Genomic DNA, 19,963 nt, shown 5'->3' with positions numbered 1-19,963 from the left:
TCGCGGTCGTTCCATCATCATCGCTGTAACTTCGACATTCGACTCCCGTCTTGTCGTCGTCGTCACACTATTGTACTGATGGCATTGTTATGACGGTGTCGTACCACCACGTCATGACTTCAGTTTCTCTATCCCATTGTCTTTATGCCGTCATCGTCATACCACCTTCGATCAGTTGACGTCATTCCTTGTTCGTCTCTCTATTGTAATCGTGCAGTCGTCATTCAATTGTGATTATGCCACTGTTGTGATGTCATCGTTATCATTGCGTCGTCGTCACACACAAGGAGACTAAAGAAAAACTTCTTTAAGCTACATGTTCACGCATACGCTTTAATACATCCCCTGTTATGTGTCATGCAGTCTTGGTAATGCCATTGTCGTAGTTCCGCTTCTTCATCTCGTCGTCGTCATCTCGTCTTCCTCATATCGTCCCTGTCACGTTGTCGTCGTTATATCATCGACATGATTCAAAAATCGACATCTGATTGTCGTCACGCCGTCGTTTTTATACGCCTTTGCAGTTTCATCAATATCAATCCTCCTTCATTCCATCATCACAGAGTCGGCGTCACACAGCCGTCATAATGCCTCCATGCTCACGAGCGGCATTGGTAACGAGTGCCACAGCAAAGTGGGACAATATCGGAGTATGTGGCCTATATATCCTATATCCGGAGTATGTGGCCTATAGCTGAAGCAACGATCGTCTAAATATTGCCACTACACGTGTTATAAACAGGACTTCAGGATTATGTTGCTGTCGGTACATTGGTCGATTGCTACTCGCCTTCCCATCGCGGGACATCGTGAGATCGGTTCTGCTGTAATTTATCTGGTGTCCCCTATTGCGTAACACAGCCGTTAGCCAGTACACCTGTAGCGGGAGTATAGGTGGCTATAAATACATGTATAACTTGAACTTGACATATATATGTTGTCTCCAGCGGCACGAGCACCAACGGGGGAGGTGACTTACATCCTCCCTTTTCTTTCTCACCAAACGATGGGAAAGAGCGGCGAGAAACGAGGAAGGCTGTCCTTTACGAGCGCTCCAGCAGGGGACGCAAACCTTCAGTGGCGCCTAAGCTCTCGCGCGGCGGCATGTATGTCTGAAAAGGCCAGTTGTCGTTTTCTGACGAATGCATCCCGCTACTAGGTTGCCCGAGTTGACGGGCCCGTTGTATCGCCTCGAGTATTACTTGTTGTGGACCTACATGGTACAGGTTCATATTGGTAGAGAGAGAGAGAACAACTTTAGTGAAAATGCCTGCAGAGTCGGTTAGGCTCCCTCCACGCAGGGAGGACAAGCTTTTACCGCGACGCGGCCACTACGTCAGTCTCGTGCATTGTGCTCCTCGAGGTCTTCGTTCCTCGCTACTTCCGCGGATCCGAGAGGGCCGCCGCCCCCTTCCTGGGGGTGCTGCCCCCCTTCTCCTCGGTTTCGCGCGGTCGCTGCCTATCTAGAGCTGCCGAGACCTGCTCGATGGCCTTGAGTTGTGTCTCTTGGTCATAGCTCCTCGTTGCAGCCTCTAGGTGCGGCGGTATCGTCGTCTTCTCGCTGGCTTCTCGCGGATTTATACTACACTCCCAAAGATGTGAGCCGCGGCGGCTCTCTCCTTAGCGCACAGTTTACACGCTCGAACACACGCTCGGACACACGTGCTTAGCTAGCACCGGGGTGAGCAGGGTCTGCAATTGCCTGTATAACACTGCCTCCTTCCGGGTGAGCCCCGGGGGAGGTGGCGGCATAGTCTGTCTGTTAAGTCTGTACCACTTCACTATTTCGTATATATATTGTTAGTAATGGCAAAAAAATAATGTGACCAACTAGCGTAGACAACAGGAAAGGTGCCACCAACAATGGCATTTTGGTAACAACAACAACGATATGTTTACGGACACATTGTAGTGGAGCACTCCGGGATAGTTTTGACCGCATGGGATAACTTAACGTACACCCAATGTGAGGTATACGGACGCTTTTTATTTTCACTCCCATCGAAATTTGGCCGCCACGTCTGGGATTTCATCCAGTCACCTAGTGCTTAGGCACCGCAACGCCAAAGCCACTACGCCACCATGGCGGGCAACTTTATTTCCTGAAAGTCGTGCTCGGTTTTCTTTTCACCAGCGCAAAAGCACTATGCGAGTGCTGAAAATTCCCTACATATCACACGGAAAAAATTCCCGAGGTTCTGGATCTACTACGCATAAGAAAATCTCGATATGCCACCACATCTCTCTCCTTCTTGTTTAAAAAAATTACCTTTGGTACCACTAACGCTCAACAGTGTCCTTGCGTTATGGCGATGCCCCTCTCTCCTTAAGCAACACCTATACGCCATCGCGGCTGCAGGCGTCCCCTTTCGTCCGCTCTGCTCCGTCGAGGCGCAGCTCGTGACATGGCGTCGCAGCCAATAGCAATGCGAATCTTGGTGCGCTGCCACTGCTACAGACCACGGAAGCCGGCCTTTTCGCTGAATGGGCCATTTTACGCTTTCGCATCAAAAATGAAATGCAGTCCATCTCCGACAGAGCGCCTGTGAGCAATGTTGACCTGCGCACGCTGGTGGTACCTGTGGTTATTGTCAAACTCCCGCCTCCCCCCGCCCCCCCGCCCCAATAAAAAGCCGAAACACACACATACGCAATATGACACAATAACACAAGTGACTACTCTAAAATCGAGGTTTATTCGCGACAGGCTCAGTAATATATAACCACACGTGGGTGAACAAATTGCACAGTTAGCCGTTCAAAAACAAAAGTTCTTTCTCGTGCAGCGCGCCGCAAGGAAAACTGATACATGTAAATTTTTTACGGTGTGTGTTCTGTGCCTTGACAACCTCCCGAGTTGTCCGACTGTGATGCTTGGCGGCAAGATGACTCTGGCTGAATGCAGCCATGGAGCTGCACTTCTTGCCTTGCGAGGCCACTGTGTTATTTTCCGCTTCCAGGTGCTTGCTGTTATGCACGGGAGAGCAGGGAATAATGTGAAAAAAATTGACTCGCCATCCCGGCTCTGCGAAAATGGATGTCTAGCAAAGCTGTGGAAAACGACCAACTACTCAGGAGAGTATCATAATGCGTGATACTTGTGTCGTTTCGCCGCGTTCTCTGCTTGTCGGCGCTCCGTGTCGTCTTGGTGGTATTGTCGCTCGCGCTCGGGTGCTCCAGCGTGGACACCCACACCTTGCCAGGCTTGTCGCTTGCGCTAAGCCTCTTATGAACGAAGTTCATCAATCCTGCCGGCATGCCGCTGCTGGTCGTATTGCCGTTGCGTTTCCCTTGGCCGGTCTTCGTATTCACGCTGCTCTTCGGGAACCCTAACCAAGCGTTGCCTACCCACAGCGGTGCTGCTACAAGAATCAATTCAGTGGCTAGGCTCGTTCTTTTATAAATGGAAGGCTAGTGACGTCACGCCCACGTCGCAATCAGCCGTCGCCGCGCCAGCCTGCACAACAACAATCTTTACCGGGAAACGTATGCCAGGAGCGCTAGGGGCTTCGCATTGTTAACAGGAGCGACTTTATCATCGATTATACAGTTTGAATGCTTCTTTTGTGCTTGTCCTATACTGAAACGAATGCTGCGCATTATTTTGTATGCGTGATACCAAAGAATGTATGCACTTCTCGCTTCAATCGCTGAAGATTTTCTTTTTTCCGTCAGGAAGATGCCGTGAGAAATCTCGACCAACTAGAGGCTAAAAGCTTCGCAGTATAGAAGAAAGTAGGGAAGCTTGCGAAAATCGTCTGGCCATACATAAAACACAAACAAAACAGAATACTTCTTGAAAACATTCTTACAGAAAATAAACGTCACTAAGTCAGAAGGAGCCGCGCTCGGCAGTCTATGATGTTTTTCCAAAAGCTTCAGCAATTGAAGCACTATGCGTGAAGTAGTGTAGAAGGGAGAAATAAATAACGTTTCTGGGAACGGTCGTCTGAAGGATGGAGGTGCTATCTTTTAGCGCGATAGCGTTAAGAAGCCCGTGTCGCAGAAAATACGGATTCGGCATATGGCGTCCGGCGTAGAACCTCGTTTTGGCCAAAAGATTTTCGAACCACACATACCCAGGCCGCTCCTGTGACGCAAGAAATTCACTCAACTAATTCAATGTCTCAAGCTAAAATACGTGAAAAAATTGTAAACTACAGCTTACACACAACCTACAGACATGATAGCTCTCGGATTGTTTTTTGTACATTGAGAAAATATAATTCTGTTACGCGAAAACTAAGCAGACCCCTTTCCACCGTTTAGAGAATGCACAGACCGGAGACGGCGTCCGCGATTTGCGCACGCCGGCGCGTACATATCTCAGAGTTTCCTTGAAACACTTCCAGATGGCAATCGCCTCCATCGCAGTCAATGGGCTGGGAGATTGTTGAGGTATCCCTAGAGGAAAAACGTTGATTTACCGTGGACAAAAAGAACTAGGAAGCTTACCAGCAAGTATGCGGCGTGCTGTTCTTGAGCGTGCACCAAAAGTACACGGGCGTTGTTGCATTTCGCGCCCATTGAAATGCAACCGCCGCGGCAGGGATACGAACACGTGACCTCGACTTCACCAGCAGAACGCCAAGGTTACCGAGCTGAGGCGGCGGGTAGGTGTAAAAGTTGGAAAAGAATAACTTCAACATTGAACGGTCAGGCTCTGCGTAACGATAAACTATGAAAACTAAAAAGAAACAACTTTGTTGTTGAGTGTGGTGGAGGCCTACGCTTAATCAGTCTTATTCACGTATTCACGCATGTTTTATCCGCAGTGTTCGAAGCTTGCGTCTATGCAGTGGACACCCTGCATAGACGACTTCATACAACATAAGGGGAACTAAGTTATTCAATGAAATGAGCCTTCTAGTGCAAATAAGTAGTGATCAACAACACAAGACCCATCATGACTCGGGAAAGCATTCAGTGATACCTGGTGCTATACATGCAACGTATCATAGCAACGGAGTGAGACTGTGGTCATGGAACAGTGGTCAGATTACCAAACTGAAGGGAATGCGCTTTGGAAGGCTGTGCAGAATGCTAGACTCTTTGGGGCGTGCACCGCTAATGAATGCACCAATGAACATTTAATGAAAGTCCCACGCGCACAGCGCCGTGAACCATTCTTTCATTACGCTGTCGACCGCGTTGCTTAGTGAATGCTTAGCGTCAGTTGCTCAAGCAGCACATTATTTCCACAACATTAGGCAGACTGCCAGTGTACTGCGGATGGAGCCTTGCAAGCCTATGTATCAAGTTTGATTACGCGTTGTATATATAGCAACAGATGCATATTTTCTCGCACGATGAATGCATAGATCATGCACATGGACACTGAGCTACAAGATTTCTTTCGCATTTCTATGCAGATTTTACACGCGAGGTACGAGAATATGTAAATAATATGCGAAGCAGCTAGGCGGTTCAATAAAACCACCAAGTTGTGGAAACTAACCGGTGGCTTGCCGAAGTTAGAGCTTTTCTCCATAGGACTATTTATCCCGTGTGGATGCAGGCATGTTTTGAATTATATTGCAGGTATTTACGTTGCCTGGGCCAGTTAGGTAACTAAATAGCACGTCGTATTGCAATATTAGCAGGCACGTGCTTGAATATGTCCCTATGCCAAAATGAAAATGATATTGTCTATTGAAATCTGGGTATCGTCAGCACGACTTCTGAAAAGTTCCCTCAGAAATTCTTGTGTCCCCCAAAACATTTCTCATGTCCCGGTGATTTCTCTTGACGATTCAGTCAGCCAAAATTACGCTTTTAGTGAGGCTTTCTAGTTGTTGAGATTTTGGATAAGCGTGGCTTTTCTTCAACTGGCCGGACGGTTCCGCTTGTGTTTTGCCAAGGGAATTTGTGAGCGTCATATTCATCAGTGAACATTCTGCATTTCATACTTCAAAATGCCTTACTTGGTCTATTGCTGAGTTTTTATGGCGCAAGGGCATCTTTAGCCAAAGAGCGCTAAGTCTACCCTTACTTGGTCAAGTGAATAGGGAGTTGTGAGGAAGAATTATGAGGATTATGAGAAAAGTATATAATTAATATGGCACGGCTTTTGTAGATATCACGAACAATTCTTATCTCGTATAAATATACGGCCTGAATTGTGCAACGTACTTGCGGTGCTGCAGCTGAAACACCGCATCAAATAGAGAAGGCGCTGATGGCGCCATCTGTGGCTGTTTGAGGTTCTCTTTCATTTGCTGTGCTGGAAATACACAAACTAAATACTGCAACCATTGATTCCAGCAATGTGCCTTAGTTATAAAAGCCCTTACCAAAGCACCACGTGAGTTACCGACGCTGCAATGGCGGCAATGTCCTGACCACAGGCAACCCGCATCTCAGGCGGCTGATAACATTGTGTAACCCCAAGAGTGCGTTTTAAGTTAAAGTCATTCTCAAGAAGGTTCGTTCAGTAGTGCTCCTGCATGCACACGGGATGTTGTCAGGCATGCTCACGAGAACAAGAGGCTCCATTTCTGTGCAGCGGATGCAGCAGACGTAATGACTGTAAAATCGCAGCAATCGCAACTGCGATATCGTAGACCTACAGTGCAATAAGTGGTTGATGTGATGCTGGGCCTGTAGTTATTGATTGTGTTGTATAACTGAAGCACCAGGTGTTCTGATGTAGTCCATGGCCTGTAAGTCCTCCTCTTTTCAGAACGCATCAACCTCTACTACACGAAAACGTGCGTTTCCTTAGTTCGGAATTACCAAAACCTGCTCTTTAACTCAGTCTCTGCATATACGTTTCTCTAGTAGGCATGTTTAGTGCGTGCATAAAATTTCGAACTTCTGGTTTGGCGAGAATGTGCTTTCTTTTTGCCTGGCAAAACGTGATACGCCAGCCGGCTACATCAGCTATGTCTAGGTGTCCAGCAAGTGGTAAATTATCTGTAACAAGATTCAGTTTCTATAAGCCGAACACAAATTTCCATCCAGCTGAACAAAATTGCTAATCTTTCTAACGCGCCCAAAATTGTAAGTTGTGGTCTCTTAGATCAAGTACCAAAACAACGCAGTATGTGCCACTACTACTCTCGTTCGCTGTCGGTAATTGCGTGAGCTCGTGACAAAGTAATCATAGGCGAGGAGACGGGGACATTACTTAGTCATTCTCATGACCCATTAACATGACAGTCGTACCACAGGGACTAACGAACGTCCACTAAGATGAGATGGGAATCATAGGCGAGGTGCCGAAGATCTTTAGTTCGTCGTTCTCATAACGTGCTAAAATGACGATTGTAAGACAGCAACTAACCAACGTCTGATAAGTTCAGAAAGTGGCGCTGCAGGGACGTATGCGTCAGCAGGTGCTTGTTGCGTTGCGACGCCATGAACCCTAGCACACGAAGTCTGGATCGTCCCGTGCCCAACCGTGAACGGCTTAGCCGTGTCCCCGGAAAAGGGGAGCCTGTGCGTTGAGCCGACACCATGTGTTTGGACCTTTACGGCCCTAAGGCAACGCACCTATGTGGACGCCGCTTCAGGTAGACGCCACCCCTAGGACTGACCCGTCCGTGGGAAGTCGGTAGTCACCGTTTCCTGTACTCATCTCCATGCTCTTTTTCAATCTCTCCCACTTTTCCATCTTTCCTGCGTTATACTGGCTTCTTCTCGCTGCCGAATCTGCGTGTGGCAAAGGTTAGCTTTGTGTTGGAGAACCAACCTTGGTTTTACATATTTGGTTATTGCAGAAACGTACAGTTAGCGGTTGAAGGATTTTTTATATTTTTTACAACACTTGCGACGTCCCCTTGTTGGTCTCCGGGGTTGATGGCTGGCGTTACTGCCTAATTTCGTATGTATATTTATGGATAGCTCTTTCCCCTAACTCCTTGACTGGCCTCAGAAACAAGGGTGCACCAAAGAAGTATTCAAATTTTTAGGCAACAAAATAAATTTTCCCCGCTAACACTAGTCCACAGGGAGAGACAAGAAAATAAGGAGAGAGTAATCTCACTATTTTTCGTTGCCAAGTGCTTCACTTCGACTATAGGACCAGGCTATAAAGCTGCCAAGTTGGCCAGCGGTGATCTGCTCTTATAGCTCCGCGATAAAAGAGAGTACGCAAACCTACAGAAGTAAATATCATTCCGACAAGTACCAGTTACAGTGATCACACACCGCACCACGAACACCGTCGCCGGTGTCATTTCTGACGACGATTTGATGGAACTGACGGAGACAAAATTCCTAAAAATTAAATTATGGGGTTTAACGTGCCAAAACCACTTTCTCATTGCGACGCACGCCGTAGTGGAGGACTCTGGAAATTTAGAACGAAAGGGGTACTTTTACGTTCACCTAAATTTAAGTACATGGGTGTTTTCGCATTTCGCCCCTACCGAAATGCGGCCTCCCTGGCCGGGATTCGATCCCGCGATCTCTTCTTTCTCAATAGCCTAACACCATAGCCACTGAGCAACCACGGTGGGTCAGAATTCTTACAGGGCTGGACTGAACAGAACGTAATTCATGTGAAACGAATCAAGATGAGACGTGAGGTTAAGCAGATCCAAACAAAGCACTCAATTCTATCTTTCGAGTCCAGTGTGCTGCCAAGACCATCGAGGCAGGGTAAACAAAGGTCAGGTTCAGTGCATACATCCCGAACCCTTTGCGGTGCATGCTTCAAATTCGAAAGCTTCGGCCACAGTTCCTAGAACAGCCGAGGTCGATTGACTTGTGACAAATGCACTGCCAATGAACATATGGTTGAAACATGTGAGAACACTGCACATTGTGCAAGCTATGATGGGGAGAACGCCGCGTACTCGCGCTGGTGCCCATTTTGAAAAAGAAAAGGAAAAAGAAATCATTAAAAGCAAAATAAAAGAAAATACTTCGTTTAAGGACGCATGACCGCGGCTGTCGTACCTACCAAAGAACAGTTTGCCGAAGTGGCGCGTCAGGGGGCAGCGCCACACATGCTTTCGGCGTCTGTCCGGTTCAGGCGCCGTGAGCCTGCGGTGACGCCACCCGCCCCCTTGTGGGCTGCAGCAAGCGCAGCTCCACCGTCCCAGAAGGCGTCGTCGTCCTCCGGGCTGGTGGACCTCAAGGTTCTCGTCCCTGGAGACGGGGCCTTCACGACAACTGCGCCGCTCGCATGAGCGCGGGCCGGTGCCTCACAAGAGGGGATGGACGCGACTCCCAGTCTAAAGGCGCCTACAGCGCCTAAGAAGCTGCGAGAATTTCTCGACCGCTCCAAGAAGGAGAAGCCCCGCATTACAAAGCCCCAAGAGCGCCCTGTGATGCGGGGGTTGTTTTAGCACTAGAAACACAGAACAAACATTTCCTGCAATACGAACACACAGGTCTTGCATGGAACTTTAGGGGCTCCATTGTAATCTAGATTATGTTTAAGGTACAAAGGTACGTTTAGGTACAAAGGTGCTGGGTGTTCAGAAAACTCACCTAAAGCCTACACAGACAAACTTTCTTACAGATTATGCCACTTTTCGGAAAGATCGCAACGACGCTCTCGCTTCGTGGGTGGTGCAGCCATAATATTAAATGAAGCTGTTTCCTGGCAACAATTGCAACTTTGAACGCCCCTTGAGGCAGCTGGTGTCTCAGCTGTGCTGTTCAATAAGCTGGTCACAATCACTTCCACGTACATCCTTCCCGACTATAGACTTCACAGAACTGAATTTCAGAGCCTTATCGATGGACTTCCTGAGACCTATATAGTAGTTGCAGACATTAATGCACTTAGCACACTTTGAGGAGACTCCCGTAGTTATATGAGAGGCCGCTTAATATAATTTTTTTTTCTTTTTTCCTCGCTTGCACAGCTCCTTAATAAGAAAGAACTTAAATTATATAGCGTTGCACATAAAACATCCTCTTCCATAGACACAAGCCTAGCATCAGCTAAAGTGATGTCGTACCTAGAGGGAAATGTCAGAGAGAATATCTACGCCAGTGGTCACTTTACCATGGTATTAAACCTGGCAAATCCAGCTAAATGCTCTCCACAATTTCTCAGATGTAAAACTGATGCAGGCAATTGGGCGCCACTTCGCGAACTTGCGAAGGTGACCTTGCATAACGTCCACGTGCTCAGCACTGATGAAGCAGTGGCCTACCTAACAGCGTTTGTAATTGAGGCCGCTTCAGTGTGTATCCCACGAACTAGAGACTCGGCTTCTAAATGACGCATTGCTTGAGGGAATGAGGGATGTAAAGAAGCTCGTAAGAAGCAAAAGGAGGCGGGGTGTCTCCTTCGTAGCTCGGCAACAGCAGAAAACCCCATCAAATTCAAACATATTAGGACTCAGTAAAGACGTACCCGACGTACTGCTAAGAGAGCTGGCAAAAGTACATCTCAAACATGAATTCCTATACCCAGGAAGGAAAAGTATGGATCAGGGTAGCAAAAATATTAGGTCGGCTGTCTTACCAATTGCCGTAGGTGAATAATCAAGGCCTTTAACACTAAGTCAAAGCTTTTGGTGAACATTTGGAGCATGTATCCTGTTCTGCAAAAGATTCGGCATCTCTTCTCACGCACAAAGTAATAGCAGAAAAAGTAAGGCACTGAACTGGAAAAGTAGTGAAGATGAACCATGCAGCCATCCTCTTAGTGTTTCCGATTTCAGAGCGTCTTGGAACAGTTGAGAGGACTCTGCTCCGATAGCTGATAAAATCATGTACTTAATGGTAAAACACCTTCACCCTGATACACAACTAATAATTCTCTCTTTTCAGTAATATCTAGGCAGCGGGATACCTTCCACTGGCATAGAAACTGGTTATTGTTGTCCCTGTCTTGAAAAAAAGGAAAATACCCATCCGTATGTCAAGGTACCGTCCTATTGCTTTAACGAGCTGCCTCTGTAAGATATTCAAAAAAAAAGAGAAACCGTCAATTGTTGCGCATTCTTGAAACAAACAAATTGCTCGACCTATATCAGTGTGAATTCCGAGAAGGCCGATCCATAACCAATCATCTGGTAAGGATTGAAGTGTACATTCGTGACGCTTTTCCTCACGGGCAATTTTTTTTCTAGGTGTGTTTCCTTTCCTCCCAGAGAAGGTTTTATATCTGCTTCTTGAGATGGAAACGGCCTGTGACATTACATAGCGTTTTGAAATTTTACGAGGCCTTTCAGAAATGGGTATCCGTGTCGATATGCTTAATCTAATAGGAACTTACTTATGAAAGCGTACATTCTGCGTAAGAGTTGGAAATGCCTTGTCCAGGTCATCTATGCGGAAAACTGGGGTACCTCATGGTTGAGTGCGTAGTTGTACTCTTCCTATTGTAATGATGCACTCTTTCAGATCACTCATTCCACGAAGTATCTTTTCCCCTGTATATGTAGATGACTTGCAGTTAGGTTTCCGCTTGGGATTGTCAGTTTTTCATTATGAACGTGTAGTATTCCACGTAAAAGACGCGAACAAAAGAAGGACCACAATTTGCCATGGAGCGCTATTTAGTTAGGGTTTAGGTCATGTAACCACGAGATATGTGAAAGGCAAGTGTAGCTTGGTCTGAATAAGGTGTCTAAACTGGCCAACGCAAATGTTTTTAAGCTAAATCCCAGCGAGAGCTCACGCATCCTTCTCTCAAGAAGGAGAGGCTCGATCTCAGATCCTGACATAGAGCTAGATCCATTCATTCATTCACAAAACTTTATTAGAGTCGTGAAGCCCGGTCTTTTCAGACCGAGGCGGGCCGCGTCCACGTCGCCACCGCCAGGCCGAGCCTTATGGCGTCATCGTGGACCCTTTGGACAGCCCGTAGTTGATCTTGATATGAAGAGCTTGATAGCGTCTTGTGCCAGTAAAGCCATTTTTCTTCGGGGTCGGCGAGAGTCGCGGCACAGCCCGCCAGCATGTCTGATGTCAATGATGCCACCGCACACGCTACATTCTTTCCTAATTTCTCTTTCGGGGTGAATTTCATTTATGAAATGCGGAGTGGGGTACGTCCCGGTTTGCAGTAAACGTAGCGTGACTGCCTGAACCCTGTTAAATTTTACGTATGGCAGTGGGAATTGCCTACGCCCCAAGTAGTAATATTTAGTGATGTCGTTGTAAGTTTGTAAGTGATCTTTATGCTCCCCGGAATAGTAGTGGGCGTCTGTTCGGTTCTGGCCGGCACGGCAAGCAAGTCCTCGTGCCAGGTCGTTCGTCACTTTGTTGAGGTTGGGCCGAGTCTCGTCCACTTGTCCCATATTTGCAGGAAACCATCAGATTTCAGTTTTGATAGTTTCGACCTTGTAGATAATTGTAGCCGCAGTCCCAGCGACATAGCCTTTGCCAAAGCTCTTAATTGCTGCTTTGGAATCACTATAATCGCTATAAATGAAAGACCATTTACGGTTCCTGATGGCTAGTGCAATCGCGGCTTGCTCCGCCACCGTGGAATCCTTAGAGAAGATGGTGACGGCGTCCCGTACATCACCCCGGCTGTCGACCACCACGGCCGTGTAGGCCTCTTTGCCTTTGACCCAAGCAGCGTTACAAGGGCTGCCTGTTGTCTTAACTGTTCAATTTCTTTCAACAAAGCTTTCGCTCTCCCTTTTCTCGTGCTAACATTCTGTTCCGGGTGCATATTTCTCGGGAGGGGGGTGGTTCTGATCGCGTCTCTAAGGTTCGCTCTCAATTCTCCCTCGGATTCCTTCGGGTTCATCGATCTATTGGGGTCTGTCCCTATCGCCTTGAGTATAAGCCTGCCCACTCGCATTTTCGTGAGTCTTTCCTGCTGCACCATCTGTTGCGCTTCCGCCATCTCTCCTACCGTATTGTGCACGCCTAGGTTTATGAGCTTCACGTTCGAGGTGCTGATGGGTATACCTAGGGCAGCCTTGACTAACTTTCTGATCATAGTGTTGAGCTTGTTCAGCTCGGCCAGGCGACCATTTAAGTAGACCTGCCACGTAGGTGAAGTGACAGAGAGCGAAGGCGTGCACTAGCCATAGAGCGCTGTCCTAACCCAAGCCTCTGTGTCTGTTGCTGATTCTCCTTAGTAACCTTGGTCTTGGTCTTGATGACTTGGTCGGTCTTGTTTGAAATGTGTTGAATGGCATTGAGCTTGGTACCTCCCGCTGCTACATGGAAGCCTAAACCTCTAATCTTTTCCATCTGCTTGATCACGGATCCGTCGTGACAGCGTAAGAGAATCTTGGGTTCCTCCCCGGGGACGTAGCCCCTGGGTCTTCGACTCCTGCGCCGATGTTTTAGGACCAAAAGCTCCGACTTTGCCGCCGAACAGTTGAGTCCCATCTCGCCTAGCGTGCTTTCCACGGTGTGTATGCTCTCCTGCAGTCTGGTCTCCGTTTGGCCTACGTTACCGTTGGCGCTCCATATGGTTGTCATCGGCGTATATTGCAAAGTGTATAACTTCTATACACTCCAGTTTCCTCGCGACTCTGATCTTCGCTGGATTAAATAACATGGGCGAAAGTACGGCCCCTTGCGGACACCAATTACTGTGAACATACAACACAAATTTTGGCCACACTCTCGGACACGGAATAAATACCGCTGTCACACGGGTAAACTATGTGCACTTTGAGCAAGTGCACTTCAGCGCGCTGAGTGTCATTTTGGCGTCGCTCTGCTACACGAGAAAGAAAAGTGTTCTTTGAAATTGGTTGCGATGGCGATAGGGAGTCAAAGCAAAACGCATATGTTTCTAAACAGCCCAAAAGCGAGAGCAGTTTGTTGCTATCCTTTTTCTTTATTTTGCAGTGTGGCACCATCTATTAGCTTGTAACTTTAGCAATTAAAAAAACGTTATCAAAAATTATGCAGGTCCCACGCACTGTGGGAATCGATCTAAGCGAAGCTTTCTTTGTTGGTTGCTTTGAGACGACAATTAGCGATGATGTTGACGGCGAACGCCTAATTTCGACAACTTTTAGTTTAACATGCGAGTGGGGGGTTGATGTTAAGCGTTACCATGCGTGCACCACTGCTGCTTGTCTGCGTATACACAGAACACACACGGGGAGGTGCTTGCTTGAGGCGTTGTTGTGCGCCCTATTTCATAACCTCTGAGAAGGTTGAGCATTGTCATTGCCTCACATGACACATCCCACCGGGGCAGAAGTATTAAACTTGAATTGGATTATGGGGCTGTACGTGCCAAATCCACAATCGTATTAAAGACACGCCGTAGTTTCAGACTCCGGAATAATTTTGACACCGTGATGATCTTTAAAGTGTCCCAAAATCTAAATGCACGTGCGTTTTCTATTTCGCTCCGTTGAAGTGCAGATGTCGGGGTCCAGATAAATTGGCGATCTCTACCGATACCATAGCCGCAAAGCTACCGCGGTGGGCACAGAAATATTGATTTGACGGTTGACCACTTCCGTAGTGTCAGCTCGACCCTGCGGTGCTCTTAAAATAATGTTACTCTGCTTCTGCACGCCCTGCGCAATTGGTCCGCTTGACATACTTACATGGTATTTATTTTAGAGCGCAGCTCTTTGGCGTCCGTTCCTGGGTTTCGCGTCGTCGTCGGCGTTGTCGTCGGCCTCGTAACCAGCTCCGCCCCCTTTTCATCCCCCCAGCGCTAGCAGCGACCGACTGATACCGCTGGATGCCGCTGTCGCCGCTAGAGAGCCAAGATAACGTGACTGCATAGAACACCGTCGCCGCCATGCAGAAAGAGGAGGAAAGGGTCCCCCCCCCCCCTGTTCTTGTGTGGCGGATAGGGTGCTCTTCAGTTGCATCAGTCAGTCGCTGCTATCTCTTCCCTCCTCCCTTTATCGTGTTGTCCGCTTGCTGCGCGCGCTTCTGCCCCCATCGTTTGCCGCTGGGTGTACACGCCGCCCCCCTCCCCCCTCTTCCTGCGAGTCTCCGGTTGTCAAAGCGCCGGCTCGAACTTAATTCCTTTCTTCGCTCCTCCTCCAATGCAACCCCTGTGCGGTGGCAATCAGAGAGCCAGATCGGTGGCGGCGGATCTGTATATGTGCACCGCCCGAGCCGATATTGCCGCTGCCGTTCGCCCTGTGCGGTGGCAATCAGAGAGCCAGATCGGTGGCGGCTTGACATAAAGACAAACAGCAATTTCCTAACACTTATGCGGGAGAACATCCCGTTCCTCTCGCTCGTAACGCGTCCCACGGCTGTGACAACCTCGCGAGGCACTTGTATAGATCTCGTCTTTGAGAATCAAGCATTGGTGTACCAAGTCGAACATATATCAGTCTATTTCTCCGACCACAAAGCTTCCTTCATGACTGTCAAGAACTGTTAGTGGAGTCTTTGTTAAAGGAATACGTCTGAAAAAAAAAAGTTCTGTGATAGCGCATACATGTGTTGCTCGATTTCTTTGCCTCAATCTATCGAAAAGGTGAAACAGCTTATTTGCTGCGCTCAAATTTCGCATTAGGAAGTAACGTAATCGTCGATAATTTTTTTCAGAAATAGTAGAAACGTACTGTACCGTACCTTGAACTTAAGCTTATCCAGTTTCCGCGCAACCGCTGTCGTGTCTATCATCATCATCATCATCATCAGCCTGGTTACGCCCACTGCAGGGCAAAGGCCTCTCCCATACTTCTCCAACAACCCCGGTCATGTACTAATTGTGGCCATGCCGTCCCTGCAAACTTCTTAATCTCATCCGCCCACCTAACTTTCTGCCGCCCCCTGCTACGCTTCCCTTCCCTTGGGATCCAGTCCGTAACCCTTAATGACCATCGGTTATCTTCCCTTCTCATTACATGTCCTGCCCATGCCCATTTCTTTTTCTTGATTTCAACTAAGATGTCATTAACTCGCGTTTGTTGCCTCACCCAATCTGCTCTTTTCTTATCCCTTAACGTTACACCTATCATTCTTCTTTCCATAGCTCGTTGTGTCGTCCTCAATTTGAGTAGAACCCTTTTCGTAAGCCTCCAGGTTTCTGCCCCGTAGGTGAGTACTGGTAAGACACAGCTATTATATACTTTTCTCTTGAGGGATAACGGCAACCTGCTTTTTATGATTTGGGAATGCCTGCCAAACGCACTCCAGCCCATTCTTATTCTTCTGATTATTTCCGTCTTATGATCCGGATCCGCCGTCACTATCTGCCCTAAGTAGATGTATTCCCTTACGACTTCCAGTGCCTCGCTGCCTATTGTAAATTGCTGTTCTCTCCCGAGACTGTTAAGCATTACTTTAGTTTTCTGCATATTAATTTTTAGACCCACTCTTCTGCTTTGCCTCTCCAGGTCAGTGAGCATGCATTGCAATTGGTCCCCTGAGTTACTAAGCAAGGCAATATCATCAGCGAATCGCAAGTTACTAAGGTATTCTCCATTAACTTTTATCCCCAATTCTTCCCAATCCAGGTCTCTGAATACCTCCTGTAAACACGCTGTGAATAGCATTGGAGATATCGTATCTCCCTGCCTGACGCCTTTATTTATTGGGATTTTGTTGCTTGCTTTATGGAGGACTACGGCGGCTGTGGAGCCGCTATAGATATCTTCCAGTATTTTTACATATGGCTCATCTACACCCTGATTCCGTAATGCCTCCATGACTGCTGAGGTTTCGACTGAATCAAACGCTTTCTCGTAATCAATGAAAGCTATATATAAGGGTTGGTTATATTCTGCACATTTCTCTATCACTTGATTGATAGTGTGAATATGGTCTATTGTTGAGTAGCCTTTAAGGAATCCTGCCTGGTCCTTTGGTTGACAGAAGCCTAAGGTGTTCCTGATTCTATTTGCGATTACCTTAGTAAATACGTTGTAGGCAACGGACAGTAAGCTGATCGGTCTATAATTTTTCAAGTCTTTGGCGTCCCCTTTCTTATGGATTAAGATTATGTTAGCTTTCTTCCAAGATTCCGGTACGTTCGAGGTCATGAGGCATTGTGTATATAGCGTGGCCAATCTTTCTAGGACAGTGTTCCCACCATCCTTCAACAAATCTGATGTTACCTGATCCTCCCCAGCTGCCTTCCCCCTTCGCATGTCTCCTAAGGCTCTCTTTACTTCTTCCGGCGTTACCTTCGGGATTTCGAATTCCTCTAGACGATTTTCTCTTCCATTATCGTCGTGGGTGCCACTGGTACTGTATAAATCTCTATAGAACTCCTCAGCCACTTGAACTATCTCATCCATATTAGTAATGATATTGCCGGCTTTGTCTCTTAACGCATACATCTGATTCTTGCCAACTCCTAGTTTCTTCTTCACTGTTTTTAGGCTTCCTCCGCTCCTGAGAGCATGTTCAATTCTATCCATATTATACTTCCTTATGTCAGCTGTCTTACGCTTGTTGGTTAACTTCGAAAGTTCTGCCAGTTCTATTCTAGCTGTAGGGTTAGATGCTTTTATACATTGGCGTTTCTTGATCAGATCTTTCGTCTCCTGCGATAGTTTGCTGGTATCCTGCCTAACGGAGTTACCACCGACTTCCATTGCACACTCCTTAATGATGCCCACAAGATTGTCGTTCATTGCTTCAACACTAAGGTCCTCTTCCTGAGTTAAAGCTGAATACCTGTTCTGTAGCTTGATCCGGAATTCCTCTATTTTCCCTCTTACCGCTAACTCATTGATCGGCTTCTTATGTACCAGTTTCTTCCGTTCCCTCCTCAGGTCTAAGCTGATTCGAGTTCTTACCATCCTGTGGTCACTGCAGCGCACCTTGCCGAGCACGTCCACATCTTGTATGATGCCAGGGTTAGCGCAGAGTATGAAGTCTATTTCATTTCTAGTCTCGCCGTTCGGGCTCCTCCACGTCCACTTTCGGCTATCCCGCTTGCGGAAGAAGGTATTCATTATCCTCATATTATTCTGTTCCGCAAACTCTACTAATAACTCTCCCCTGCTATTCCTAGTGCCTATGCCATATTCCCCCACTGCCTTGTCTCCAGCCTGCTTCTTGCCTACCTTGGCATTAAAGTCGCCCATTAGTATGGTGTATTTAGTTTTCACTCTCCCCACCGCCGATTCCACGTCTTCATAAAAGCTTTCGACTTCCTGGTCATCATGACTGGATGCAGGGGCGTAGACCTGTACAATCTTCATTTTGTACCTCTTATTAAGTTTCACAACAAGACCTGCCACCCTCTCGTTAATGCTATAGAATTCCTGTATGTTACCAGCTATATTCTTATTAATCAGGAATCCGACTCCTAGTTCTCTTCTATCCGCTAAGCCCCGGTAGCACAGGACGTGCCCGCTATTTAGCACTGTATATGCTTCTTTCGGCCTCCTAACTTCACTGAGCCCTATTATATCCCATTTACTGCCCTCTAATTCCTCCAATAGCACTGTCGTGTCTATAATAGTAGGGTTTCCTTCCCTTCTCACGTCACCTTTTCCTTTTCCCCACTTGTATAGGAACTGCACCTTCTACTCCCTCCTCTCTACAGTCTATCTACGTCCGCTCTAGACTCGCACGTTACCAGAAAGGGAAGGGCTGTAGTGTCGGCAGTGCTTTTGGGGGAGGTCACGGATAATTACAGCTGTCAAGAGGCTAAAATAGCGACTCCCTGGCAGCTCCTGAGGGCATTGTGCACATTCAACACGGTGGGGTTCAAACCAGTTTCTTGTGTCGCCTTTCCTCTCTGCCTCGCTCTTGTCATGTATACACACGCTCTGAACCACCCCCTCACGTGGTATGCCAGACAGCAGCACCCACAGCAGCAGCAGCAGTGGGAAAGTTAAAGGAACAGGCAAAGAAAGCTTCGCTTTAAAATGACTCCTGACTCGACTTTCAATACTATTTTACTTATTTTTTACTCATTGCTAGCGAAGCTACCCACTTTACCGCAGTGAAGAGTCTTCGCCGAACTCAGTCGCCGAGAGCGCGCTCTGCAGCCTCACTAAGTGTTCCCGCGTGGCAGACTGCGAATGACACTAGCGGCAAAGTGCACTCGCTCAAAGTGCACTTAAGTTTCGCCATGTGACTAGGGTATAACATCCATATCACACATTAGCATCTTAAAAAACGCCTGAAACATGTAACATTCTAACCATTTTGTCGCGCATAGAATGGAGTAGTGATTGGGAGTGTCTAAGAAATTTTAAAAAAAGCCTTATTGTTATACGATTACTTTACGATGTCATAGTGTACCAGTCCGCTACACCAAGCACCCTAAATATGTTGGACACCGTTCTCCACCTAGTTATTCGCCTGACCAACGGTGCCTTTAGGACAAGTCCTGTGATAAGCCTCTACGTAGAGGCAAATGAGGGATCACTCCATCTGCAACGTTCATACTTAAGCTTCACATACTTTCTGAAAGTGAAGCAAACTCGGAACATCCGTCTTATTCAACTGTAAACGACATGGCCTGTGCCACACTGTTTATTAATCGACCGGCAATGAGAGAACCCTTCTCACTGCGTGTAAGAAAACTTAGTGAAGGAATGAATGGTCCAGTCTTTGAATGTAGCCTGATGGCCTCAGTAAAGTCACTGCCGCTGTGGAAGCTCAAAGAATGTGACACATCGTTTGTAGAGGTGACAAAACACGCTCCTGAGGCACATATTAGAACACATTTGCTGGAACTTCAGTCGAAGTGCTCGTGCACAGAGCTTTACATTGATGCTTTTAGGTCAGATTCCGGCTTTTCCTATGCAGAAGTCGGTCTATCATTCACGGAATCAGAAAACCAACTTCTGGAAACAAGTATCTTTATGGTTGAGACCTATGTATTAATATTGGCTGTGAAACCTTCAAGCAAATCAGAACTTAATTCAAACACAATTGTTATTATAGCCTTCCCAAGTGTCGTAAACGCCCTAATGTCCGTCCGTAAAAAGACAAAAATCCTGTACTTAGTGAGCTCTGTTCCGTTATCTGTACATTATATATGTCTAACCGGGACGTCATTATATGGTGGGCACCTGGCCATAGGGGAAACGAAGGTAATATGCTAGCAGTACAACTTGCCACACCAATTGCACCGGAAGGTAATAATCCTACTGCTGCTGTCCCTGTCACCAATCGAAGCCTCTCT

Source organism: Dermacentor variabilis, chromosome 8 (genome assembly GCF_050947875.1).
Source record: "Dermacentor variabilis isolate Ectoservices chromosome 8, ASM5094787v1, whole genome shotgun sequence".
Lineage (NCBI taxonomy): Eukaryota > Metazoa > Arthropoda > Arachnida > Ixodida > Ixodidae > Dermacentor > Dermacentor variabilis.
This window is presented reverse-complemented; position numbering follows the sequence as displayed.